A 12,962-nucleotide genomic window follows, 5' to 3' on the forward strand; every position below is an offset into this window, starting at 1 on the left:
TTTGAATATGCTGTTGCGGGTCCAACGTAAGCAAATTATGGATCCCGAATCAATTTTGGCCGAAGTCGAAAGGTCCGAGATTTATGAAATCTTTTCATCTGCACTTTACTTTAACTTGTAATAAGCGCTACCTCTCTTGATACGCGACTGAACTGACGTTCCTTATTATTGTATTATTACGCGTATTTGACTCAAAGTAAGTTTACACGCCGTGATTTAATCCCTGAAAATGATAGGCAAACAACATTTACAACATTTACAAAAATACAATTTCGTTTTCCAAATTAATTTGAGTCGAGAAAGTTGACATGCTAACTTTAAATCTTACACTAAAACTTTTAAAAAATGTTTGCAGTCTACTGATGTAGTGATGGTGTGTAATGTAAAGCATAAACATGACGAAGCGTAAAGTTTGAAGGATTTTTCCATAGTTAATGAACATTTGATGAACAGAAGGTATTAATATATATTTTTTCAATTTATTTTTAGATCTCACTAACCATGTTTGAGTTTATAAATCCAATCTAAGTTGATTATATCGATGTTGGAAAAATTCAAATTTTTGTGTTTATCAAACTTTGATCGCGATGGGGTGGGGTGCAAAGCAAAATTTTCTAGTTATAGGCCTAGAGATTTCATTTTTAACGACATGAAGAATATAGGTATCGATACCAGTTTCTATTAAACGATAATATTTACATTTAAAAAGCGTAAGGGACAGACTATTAATTTAAACCAAGCAGAATTGTGTTCTGTCGGCACCTCACCTGCAAATTGTGTAAAGACAGGATGCCGTGTATGCCCTTTTCGCATAATTCCGAGCCTCTAAAGCTAAAGTTCCTACCGATATATCGGGAAAAGGGGGAGTCATGCTTATTTTACATATATTTAATATTAAAGAAATTACCACAACAAGAATGTCCGTTCGACATGTATAAAATATGCACTGTTTCTGTATGCCCTGGAAATGCATAAATAAAACATGTGTCCATAACAACCCGAAACGGCCGACTTCGATCGGCTAATGTCAGCTGAATAGTCTTGTTTTTTCGATATTTCCAGCACTTTAGTTGTGTTTTATGCAAGAATAGCGATAGCACACGTTTGTTTCGTGAAACAACATCTGCAGAGAATCCCTCGGGCTATGTTGGTGCACTCGCCCTACGTGCTCGTGCACCAACCAATCCCTTGGGATTCTGCAGATGTTGTTACACAAAAAAACGTGCGTTAACCCTACATTATTTGAGAATATTCTTAAATCGCAAGAGACATTAGTCGTGAATATTTTCAAATCGGGAGTGACAATATTCGTGAATATTTTGAATTCGCGCGTATCATTATTCGTGAATATTTTGAAATCGCAAATAAATGACATTATTCTCAAAGATATTGAAATCATGAGTCACTGTCACTGTTACTCGAACTACTCCTTTACCCTGCTAAATTTATAAAATGGGCTGGTTCATCATTCAGTTTTGGCAGTACCACTTCTTATTTAAAGAGGTAGGTTTGTACTGGTACAGAATCCAGGAAAACTGGTTAGGTTAACTGCCCGCCGTTACATAACTGAAATACTGTTGAAAAATGGCGTTAAACCCAAAACAAACAAACAAACAAAACTGACTGAATAGCGAATAGTGCAAATTATGATCATAAATGTGCAGGCTGATCTTGGTCTCTGCACTGATCGCAAAGGCAGAATCACTTGCTGCCAGCAAGCTAAACGTTAAAAGATCATGATCCTTACCTTTTGATTAATTTAAAAGACAAAAAGCATTTGAACGTTTCTAAGTAAAAAAATAGAAATAGTACGAATGAGTTTCACATTTAATTATTTTCCGTGTTTTTAGCTCACCTGAGCCAAAGGCTCATGATGAGCTTTTGTGACAACTCAATGTCTGGCGTCCATCGTGCGTCGTCCGTCGTCCGTCCGTCAACATTTTCTAAAAAATCTTCTTCTTGAAAACAACTGGGCAGAATTACACCAAACTTCACAGGAATGATTCTTGTGTGGTCCCCTTTAAAAATTGTTTTAAGAATTGAATTCCTTGCAGAACTTTGGTTGCCATTGCAACCGAAAGAAAAAACCTTACTTACTTACTGTGACCTACTGACCTACTTTCTAACATTTAAGCATCAGTTTGCCATTTGAAACATGCGGCACATATTACTCAGGTGAGCGATTCAGGGTCATAATGTCCCTCTTGACAATGTCTAAAAGATATGACTATTTCAATGAAATGGGTTTTTAGGTTGAAACCGCGAAGCGACTGAAACCTGTTTTAACCGTATTCTGGAACTGCAAGATTTCAATTAAGACATTTTTCACTGAAGCAGATTAATCCGCCGTTCTATTATAGCACTACTTTTATTGATTATTTACCAGTATACCGACCGCTTTTCTCTACATAATTTCTATGTAAAAGCTTCTGGTCAGGTTTAACATCATTTCAATGCACATGATACAAGAAAATATATCAAATTATATCTCTGTGAAAAGCTCAGATCACAAGCTTTCTAATGGTGTATAACTTTTGAAAGTCGAAAGAGCAATTATGATACACTGGCAATTTAAAAATAGCATTTTCTACCGACTTTTTAGCGTAAAGTAACGTTTATAGTTATCTTTCAAACTGTTAAAGGCACTGACCTCCAGCTTTTGGCTAAAATTATCTCTCCTTTGTCATATTATTAAAATTATTAAATTGTTTCTAAACTATTTCAAAACGACAAATCAGAAGAAGAAAAAACTGACTGCGTCGTGAATCAAAGCCGGACCGCCGCGGCAATAAAGAAGTTTCCCGACTATCGTAACCAATAAAGCTATGGAGGCTTTAGTGCTTAACGAGTGTTAAATATAGATATTTATAAACGAGAGAGTTTACTCCGAGCGCTTTTCAATTGCCATCGTAAAAGGTAGTACAAAGAACTAATTCTTATGTGTTTCCTTGACATATAGTATGTCAGTAATTTAGTTTTAAAGTCATCTTAAGAATATATCATTTATTTCCAGATATCTAAAAATCTTCTCTTTTTGTTGTCGAATAATCCGAAGGCCAGTGCTTTTAAATGTTAAATTTAAATACAGTGTATCCAATATTTTTATTATCTATATTGTCTTTGTGAATATTCGTGCTTTTAAGGAAATATACACAGTATTTTGCATTAGCATCCTTATTGTTCTTTCTCTTGAAAAGGAACACTATAATTCGGTAGATCACACTTGACTGAGCTACCGACCTCGAAAGCTGTTGTCATGATGTCAATACAAGCTGGCTAATCAAACTCTAAGAAATAACCTCTTTCCTAAATGAGACGACTCTCAGAATGAATATGCTCCGCGGATTACATATTACTAAACCCGAGGATGGTTAATTGGTTCTTTTATTTCCTCCATTCTTGAAAAACATAGCATATGTCAAACAAATGGACATATATTAGCAAATTTACATGTAAACAACTAAATATTATCGTTACGGAGAAAAGGTCAAGGTTGTGAATGAAGTTAAACGGGTTTTCATCGGAGTGATAAAATCAAAGTTTAAAAATCGAAAAACTGGACTATTTTTGAAAAATAAAACACTATGAGAGAGAAAAACTCAAAAGGAATATGAATCTGTAAACGTTTTGGCTTTTTGAAGTTGAGAAATTCAGAATATTAATGTTTTTTTAGAACAATAGAATGTGGTAAGGATATTGCACGATTTTCACGAGGATTATCGGATTATATGTGTAGACGGTACCGGACTATAGTGGACAATCAACTGTCTGATGTGTAAAGTGTACCTGGTGAAATATACATAGTGATTAACATAAACTTTGCATAGGCACTCGAAATGGCTCCAAAGAAAGATAGAACTTCTGTCTCAGGATCAGCACCGAAGAAATCTGCTAAGTCGACAGAGGATAGTCAAGAGACGGATACATCCCTTGCTAGTAGTAGTAGTAGTCCAGCGCCGAAAGCTAAAGGTAAACAGAGTGAGGCCACAAATCAACCTACTCTAGATAAACATTTGATATCTAATACCTATTCTGGTGAGCTCAATGATATTTTGAAGAATGTTTCCGATAAATTAAACAGTTTGGCCTCACAGGAATATATTGAATCAAAATTTAAACAAATGATCACTGAGGATCTGCTTAGTCAGAAACTCAAGGCGTTAGAAAAAGCTATTAAACTTCAAGTTCAAAAGGAGTTAGATAGTATACGTAAAGAAGTGAAAGTGGTAAATGACAGGGTAAAGTCGATGGAAGATGTTATAGAAACTCTTAGAAATAAAGTGTCAGATTTGGAGGTAAAAGCTGATCATTTGCAGGAAGGACATACTCAGTTACTGCAGAAAAATAAAACGCTCCGAGAACAGGTCGATGAACGAGAAATTAAGATTAAATCGCTGGACGCAAAGAACAATAATCTCGAACAATACACGCGCCGCAACAGCATCCGCATTTATGGAATTAAAGACGACGTGAAAGAAGACTATAAAGATACATGTGAGAAAGTGCTAAAGCTCTGCTACGATAAACTGCACATAAAAGTTGCCAATGCAGATATTGATATTGCACATAGGATAGGAAAGTTTCAAAATGATGGGAATAGACCCATCATTTGTAAATTTGTGCAGAGATATTTTAAACATGACGTAATGAAAGCTCGACGAATGCTGAAAGGTAGTTCTGTCGTCATTAGAGAAGATCTCACACATGAGAATGCGAAACTGTTAGAAGTCACCTCTCACCACGATAAAGTGAAGACAGCCTGGAGCGATGAAGGCAGAATCGTGGCTCTATTGAAAAACAATAAAAAGTTTCTGGTATCCCACCTAAGTGATCTTGATAGTGTGTCCGTAGAGCCATCCGTTGGAACTGAGACACCCTCCACGGGAAGTTAAATTGACTATGCGTCTACCTGTAACTGTATTTATGATCTTTGTACACATACATGTACACCAGTTGCTTAAACATGTAAAATAATTTGAAGACTGTTTGAAATCAGAATATTTTTTTTTTGTTGTAAAAGTTTTGCTGACTCATGATTGGAAAACATTAAAAATGTATATTTCTATAATTTTGTATAACTGTAAGACATTAATTTAAAATTGGTAAGAACCATACATGCGCTTCAGCACGTGGTACTGTTCATAGGTTTATATTGTGCCTCTTGGTAATATTTTATTTATCGATACGATGGTAGGCTAAAGATAGTCGTAATTCTGTAACCTTGTATAATTGTAAGTTTGTAAACACTAAACATGTGCCAGAGCACGTGGTATTGTTTATATGTTTATACTGTGCCTCTTGGGTAATTGATTTATCAATATAAAACGATAGGCTAAAAATAGTCGTAGCTCCGCCTATTGATGCTTTTTATAGCAGCGAGGTCACATGACGCATGGATGTCATTCGTTTGCCTTGACCTGCAATGAAAATGGCGGCGCCCATGTCAGTTGACAAATTAAAAATATATGCCAAAATATGCGAGACTTGGCGAAATTACGGTATGTTAGTCTACGTGACATGATAACCTCTTTTCAGTTTCTTAAAAGATGATATTTTTTTCATAATGTATATCGTAAGAAATGCAAAAAAGAGTAACGTATACAATGTATTTTCGCGACAGAATTTTATCATACATATTTCGGTTTATGATTTATCTTTTCTGTTGTGAATAACATTTGAAATTATTTATGAATCATTATTATATATAATATGTTCCAAGCAAACAGGGTTATTTTTGAAAGCGGTTCTTTGTGGTCTGGTTCTTATATATTTCAGTGGAAACTGAACCAGGTCAACTACTGTAAAGATCTGAACTACACTGATTCAAGAGGCACAATGAAAAACACACAGTATGTGCAATTTTTGTTGTTGTTTTTTATTGGAAAGTGGAATAGATGAATTAGAAAGGGTAGATATACTTTTAATACTGATACATGTATCGAGAAACAGTATTGATATTTTGAGAACTTGCATTATAAATGAAATTACTAGATATATATCTAACATTAGATGACATTTATACATAGCTGTGTAAAAATTCAGCTATTGTTTTGTTTTACATGGTATCTGCAACAATCAGGACTTAAGTTAAACCACACTCCTCCCTGTTTAAGCTCATGAGTCAACACTTAGTTAGTCCTCGTTGAACATAGAGAGTATGAAACTTTTTAAGTTACAGAAAATTGTTTTTTCTTTTTTGAATTTTGTAGTGCAACAGTTAAACATTCAGCTCTCTACATCAATAAGCCGGCAGTTTGAATCTGTTAAAATAATTCCTAATAATAGGGTTCTGGTGGATGGCCTCCCCTGTAATTTGAGGATAAAATCTTATCTTTCAAAATGTGTTAGCTTAAAGCTAAATGCTTCGCATATTCATAGAAAGGTTCTCATATGTTATGTTACCATGAAGTATGTAAAATGCATCATATCTTATTCACCCCAGGATATTTCAGACAGATTTCTCGATGTTTTAGATAACCATGACAAATAAAGTTTCTATAATTTCAATGAATGTTCAGGGTTTGGGTGACAGAGGTAAACGCAGAGATGTTATTAATTTTTTGAAAGGTAAAAATTACTCGATATGTATGTTACAAGACACACATTTTACAAATAAAGAAGAAAAGTATATACGCTCTATTTGGGGCTATGAGACATACTTTTCTAATTTTACTAGTCAGTCAAGAGGCGTAGCAATATTTATCAACAATAATTTTGATTGCAAAGTGAATAATGTTGAGCAAGATGAGGAAGGAAATTTACTTATTCTAAACTGCAAAATGTGTGATAAAGATATCACTCTAGTAAATATCTATGGACCTAATAGAGATAATCCCAATTTTTATGATGTGGTGTCAGAGAAAATGTCAAAGTTTGAAAACTCTTTATATATTCTTGCTGGGGACTTTAACTTGATTCTTAATCCAGATATAGATTGCTTCAATTATTTACACTTAAACAATCCAAATGCACGTGATAAGCTACACAGTATAATGTCAGAGTTTAATTTAATGGATTGTTGGAGAGAAAATAATATTGAAAAAAGGGAATATACATGGTTTAGACAGAATCCAATCAAAAAAGCACGTCTTGACTTTTTTCTAATCTCAGATAATTTATATACTGACCTTGATGATACTTTGATTTTACCTGGATATCGTACTGATCACTCACTAATTTTTATGTCATTAGAATTTGGTAAATTTGAAAAAGGTTTGTCCTACTGGAAATTCAATAACTCCCTACTAAGGGATGAGACATATATAAATGAAGTTAAGAAAATCATTTTAGAAACAAAACTACAGTATGTAATTGACACCCCAGAAAATAATGAGGATATAGATAATATACCTCTTCAAGAAATAAGATTCAATATTAATGATCAGTTATTATTTGAGATAATGTTGTTGAATATCAGAGGAATGACAATAAGCTATGCTTCGCATAAGAAAAAAACGGAAATTAATAAGGAAGAAAAAATTTTAAAAGAAATTGAGAAAATTGAAAAGGAAACAAATATAGATTATGAATTATTAGACAATAAAAGAAGAGAATTGGCAGAATTAAGAAAGAAAAAAATGGATGGGATTTTCATACGATCAAAAGCTAAATGGATACATGAAGGAGAGAAACCTACACGTTACTTTTGCAATCTTGAAAACAGAAACTATATTTCAAAACTTATGAACTCTTTAATCTCTGAAAAAGGTGATATTTTAAAAACACAAAATGAAATTCTTGCCGAAACAAAGCGTCACTATGAATTTTTATACAAAGTGGAAGAAACAGAAAATATTTCTTTAAATGTAACATTAGGAGATTTAGAAGTACCTAAACTTTCAGAAAATGATAAGCAATCCATTGAGGGGCCTCTCACATACAATGAAATGTTGAACTCTTTGAAGCGTATGTCAAACAATACAAGTCCTGGAAATGATGGCTTCACAGTGGAATTTTTTAAATTCTTTTGGAAAGATATTGGTATATTCCTAGTTAGGTCAATGAATTATGCATATTCAATAGGTGAATTATCAGTTACCCAGAAACAAGGAGTTATAACATGTATACCAAAGGGGAACAAAGACAAACTTTACTTAAAAAATTGGAGACCAATTTCCCTACTAAATGTTGCTTACAAAATCGCCTCTGCTTCGATCGCTTTTCGTATCAAAAATATCCTAGCAAATATCATAAATGAAGACCAAACTGGATTTCTACCAGGTAGACTAATGGCATCAAACATCAGAATGTTATATGACTTGCTTTTTTATACAGAAAAAAATAATATGCCTGGTTTACTACTTCTGATTGACTTCGCGGCTGCGTTTGATACTGTCTCATGGCATTTTATGCACCAAGTTTTAGACTTTTTTAACTTTGGCCATTCCATAAAATCCTGGATCAAATTATTTTACACAAATATTGAATCCTGTGTCATTGTAAATGGACATATGTCTGAATGGTTCTCATTACAGAGAGGCTGTCGTCAAGGAGATGCCCTGTCACCCTACCTGTTCATTCTTTGTGCTGAAATACTTTCAATATTAATTAGAAATAATCAAAATATGAAAGGAATAATAATACATGGAAAGGAGTATAAAGTTTCCCAGTATGCAGATGATACTAGTCTGTTTTTGGATGGTACAAACAAATCTCTAAAGAACACAATGTTAACATTAAAATTTTATGCTAGAATTTCAGGCCTTAATATCAACATGGAGAAAACAAAAGTAATTTGGTTTAGATCACAAAAAAATAGTAACACCATTCTTTACCCAGAATATAACTTGTCATGGAACAATGAAGTTTTTACAGTCCTAGGTGTTAAATTTACCACAGAATTATCTGAAATTATAGATCTGAACTATGATTCAAAAATTGAAGAAATTAAGAAACTATTTGCAAGTTGGTCTAAAAGAGTCCTGTCTCCAATAGGCAAGCTAGTTGTTATAAAATCCCTTGCTCTTGCAAAATTAAATCATTTGTTTTTGAGTATACCAAATCCACCATTGGCCAAGATTAATACTATACAGAACCTTTTTTTCAACTTTATGTGGAATAACTCTAGAGACAAAGTAAAAAGAAATATTATAACACAAGACTATAAGTTTGGGGGGCTAAAAATGATAGATTTAAAATGTTTTATGAATAGCTTAAAAGCAACATGGATAAGAAGACTCATTAATTCAAATAATAAATTTAGTCAGTTAGTAGATAGTATTTGTCCAGTTGTAAAGCAAATCTCTAAGTATGGGACAGACTATATTAAAACAAAACTACATTTAGATATTAACCCTTTTTGGAAAGATGTTCTTTATAGTTATTATGCTCTCTCTTTAAATGCAACACCGGAAAATAGTAAACAATGTTATTCTGTTCATTTATGGTTTAATCCTGGAATTAAGGTTGGAAATTCAAGTGTTTGTATAAATAGATGGATTTCAGGTGGAATTCTGTTTTTAGGTGATCTTTTAAATCATGATGGAGAATTCTATACATACAATGAATTTCTAGCCACTTACAATATTAGAAGTAACTTTTTAGAATATAGAGGTATGTTGACAGCAGTAAATGAATTTCTTGAAGTAAACAATATCCAACATCTGCCAAAGAAGATCAATTATCATATACATATTCCGCAAAGTCTTGCAGTAATAATTAAGGATAAAAAAGGATGTAGATCAATTTACAAAATAATGCAGAATGTAGGACATTATCCAAATTCTTTACAAAAATGGCAGGATGAACTAAGAAATACCATAGAAGCAGAGTTTTTTCAAAAGAATTCGATATATGATATGGCTTATAAATTCACAAAAGATCCCAAAATAATATGGTTCCAATTCAGGATTAACCATTGAATCCTTGCCACAAATTATTTGCTGAAAAAAATGAAGATTATTAATGAAGACTCTTGCTCTTTTTGTCAGAATGAGCCAGAAACTTTGATTCATTTGTTTTATGACTGTGAAGTAATTAAACAATTTTGGCTACAGCTTCAGTCCTACATAAAAAATAAATGTAATCTGAATTTTGAAGATTGGACTATTTCAGATATTTTATTTGGTAATACAAAGATGGAAAATGTATTAAACAAACTTATTTTATATGCGAAACATTATATATATTATAGTAGGTTGAAAAGATTAAGGCCTAGTCTAGAAAATTTTAAGACTCAAATTGTTGCCACATATAACATTGAAAAATATGTTGCTAAACAAACTCTCAAACATGAAAAATTTGAAAAGTCATGGGAAAAGTTTAGAAACTTAGTTCTATAGAAATATCTCAATAGGTGAATAGCATACATACTATATGAAAAGTCTGTTATAATTTTATTTAAAGTTATGTACCTATATACACGTACATGTGTATCTTACATGTGTATCTAAATAAATACATTTTTAATAACACTATGAGAAAGAAAGAATTAGCAAAAAGTGAAGTTATTAATGCCTACATTATCATTACAATGAGGTCCTCCACCAGCATCTTCTCCCCCACCCCCCAACTTTTTTTCCTTCTCTTGAATATCTTACAGTAAGAAGGAAACCTCAGTAGTTTGCACCGAAGACCTTTTAAAAGTTTTTTTTGTAGACTGATAGATACAAAAGCATACTGTCTTAGCTGTATCACTGGTTTTTGAAATTTGATACTGTATCTCTATTGTTTTTGGTTTTTTTTTTCAAATTTAACACAGACTGAAGAAACATTTGTATACATATATGTCTTTTTTACAGCATGCTCAATGTTAGAAATGGAACTTATGTAAATTATAATAATATTACAAACGCTCCAAATATTCAGGTACATCTTCATTAGATAAGGATCCTATTGGCTGTAATGTAGTTTTACACAATAGTAAAAGAAAACCAAAACAGACACTACATCCATATCAAATTTGTTTCTGTACAAAAACTTGTTACGATGTACCTTTATTTTTTTATTATTTTTTTTTTTAGTATAAATTAGGCTAATCTGTGTTTTGAAACTAAGTTGTATATAATATAGAGTTTGTATCTTTGGTTAAAACGCTATACAATATAGGGCAGTTTGCTTGGCTAGAATAGCACAAACACATTGTAAATGGAAAAAAAAAATACGAAAACACCATTTTTAAACGAAGTTTTTCTACCAGTATATCTTTATTATTAGTTAAAAAAAAAATTATATGAGAAGTTGCTATACATGATTCTGTAAGGGGAAGTGGTGGATGGTTCTCCGACCCCACTCTCCACAATGACGGGGATAATAAATGAGCAACCTTTAGTTGCTGAAATTAAAAAAAAAAAAATATTATCGTTACTTTCGAATGCATGGTAAATATGTGAAAACAAACCCCATTGCGACCCTCTAATTATGCGCAACAAATTCACGCATCGATTGGTAGTCGACGAAAGTACCCACCTGGAATGGATGGAACAACTTATTTCCAGCCGAGCCAATGGCAGGCGTAATATTTACCTCCCCAGCACCCTGTCTGTAAAGTAAATCACCCATCACTGAGAAGTAGTCGGTATATCAGCCGCATTCGGGAATCGAACCCGGATCGCCGTCTTTGTAGTCCAAACTGCTAACCACTGCGGTACTGACTCCCTTATTAAAAGAAGGGGGGTATTTTGACAGTCTTAGGGTACATACTGTATAAAACTTTGGTACCTCGTTAAGAAATCGATACATTCACACCAACGTTTGGCCGCTAAACAATGTACATGTATATCAAAGCCTGACTATTATGTGTATGTTATCTACAAAATGTATAGGATTTCGCAACACGGCAATTTTCCAGTTGCGTTCAGTAGAATTACAACTCAAATGGTTTATCGCGGCAAGAAATTTGTACAAACCGGACAGAAGTTGCGAAATTGTCATTTGCGCAGGAAAGAAGCGTTTACCGTAATGTCCAGTACTGGACAGGTATAGTGACCATGCACGGACACAGCCAATTTTCTCACAGGGGGGCCGATCCCCTTGCCCCCCCCCCCCCCCACCCCACACCCCCTGGACATTTTGAAATTTAGCAGTTCATTTTTTGCATTCTGGGACAGTTTTATGGACTAACCTGTTAAATTTGGGAAAATGATAAAATCAAGCTTTATTGAAGGTAAAATTCTTAGTTTCTTTTAGATAAATAATATGAATTATGTCGGGGTCGTATGTAGCAGCAGCCGCATATACTTTACATGCAGTCCTAATGTTGCCTTTTTCGAAAAACATTTTCTTTCCTTCTTTCCTTTTTTAAAGATTTTCCAGAGGGTGTCCGGACCCCCGGTACCCCCACTCTGGATCCGCGCATGGTGACATAATATGCTTTCTGTTTATGCAGGTAAACTTGTGTTTGGTTAAATTTCAACAGAGCACAATTGTCTGAACAGTGTACAAACTCATTACTGTTTTTTCGGGCAAGGGTGGAAAAAAAGTGGTAAACAATGAAAGCAGTAACAGTTTTATTAAAAAAAATAAACAATGAGACAAACATTTCCAACATCTTGGACGGTTCAAAAATCCCATGTTAAACATACGATAAAGCCCGAAACGCGTGAAAATGTTCCGAATGTAAATCGGGTGAAATAGACGCTCGTATAGTTAGATTATGCGTCTAGATTGATTAAACTGGGCGAGTCTACTTACTTATTACTTGAGGATGAAAAGAACGTGTTTTTTAAATGTTGCTCTTAAACAAGGGTGGCGGTTGAACTACTAAAAGTACAACAACAGTTAATTCACAACAAATCGTACGGTATGTTTTTATAATCAGTAGAAGCTAGTCGTATTTACGCTTATGAGACCTGTTTCACCCATAAAGTAAAGAATTGACAGGTCCATCATGAAATATTTTCCCCAGCGTGCAAATACTTGACCTATTCAATATGATCGCGGCCTCATCGGCCGCGATCAATGAAAGATTTTATTAACAGAGGAGTTTATAACCCGACTATGCATGGAGTTAAACTGTTATGATG

Source organism: Mercenaria mercenaria, chromosome 19 (genome assembly GCF_021730395.1).
Source record: "Mercenaria mercenaria strain notata chromosome 19, MADL_Memer_1, whole genome shotgun sequence".
NCBI classification, from domain to species: Eukaryota; Metazoa; Mollusca; class Bivalvia; order Venerida; family Veneridae; genus Mercenaria; species Mercenaria mercenaria.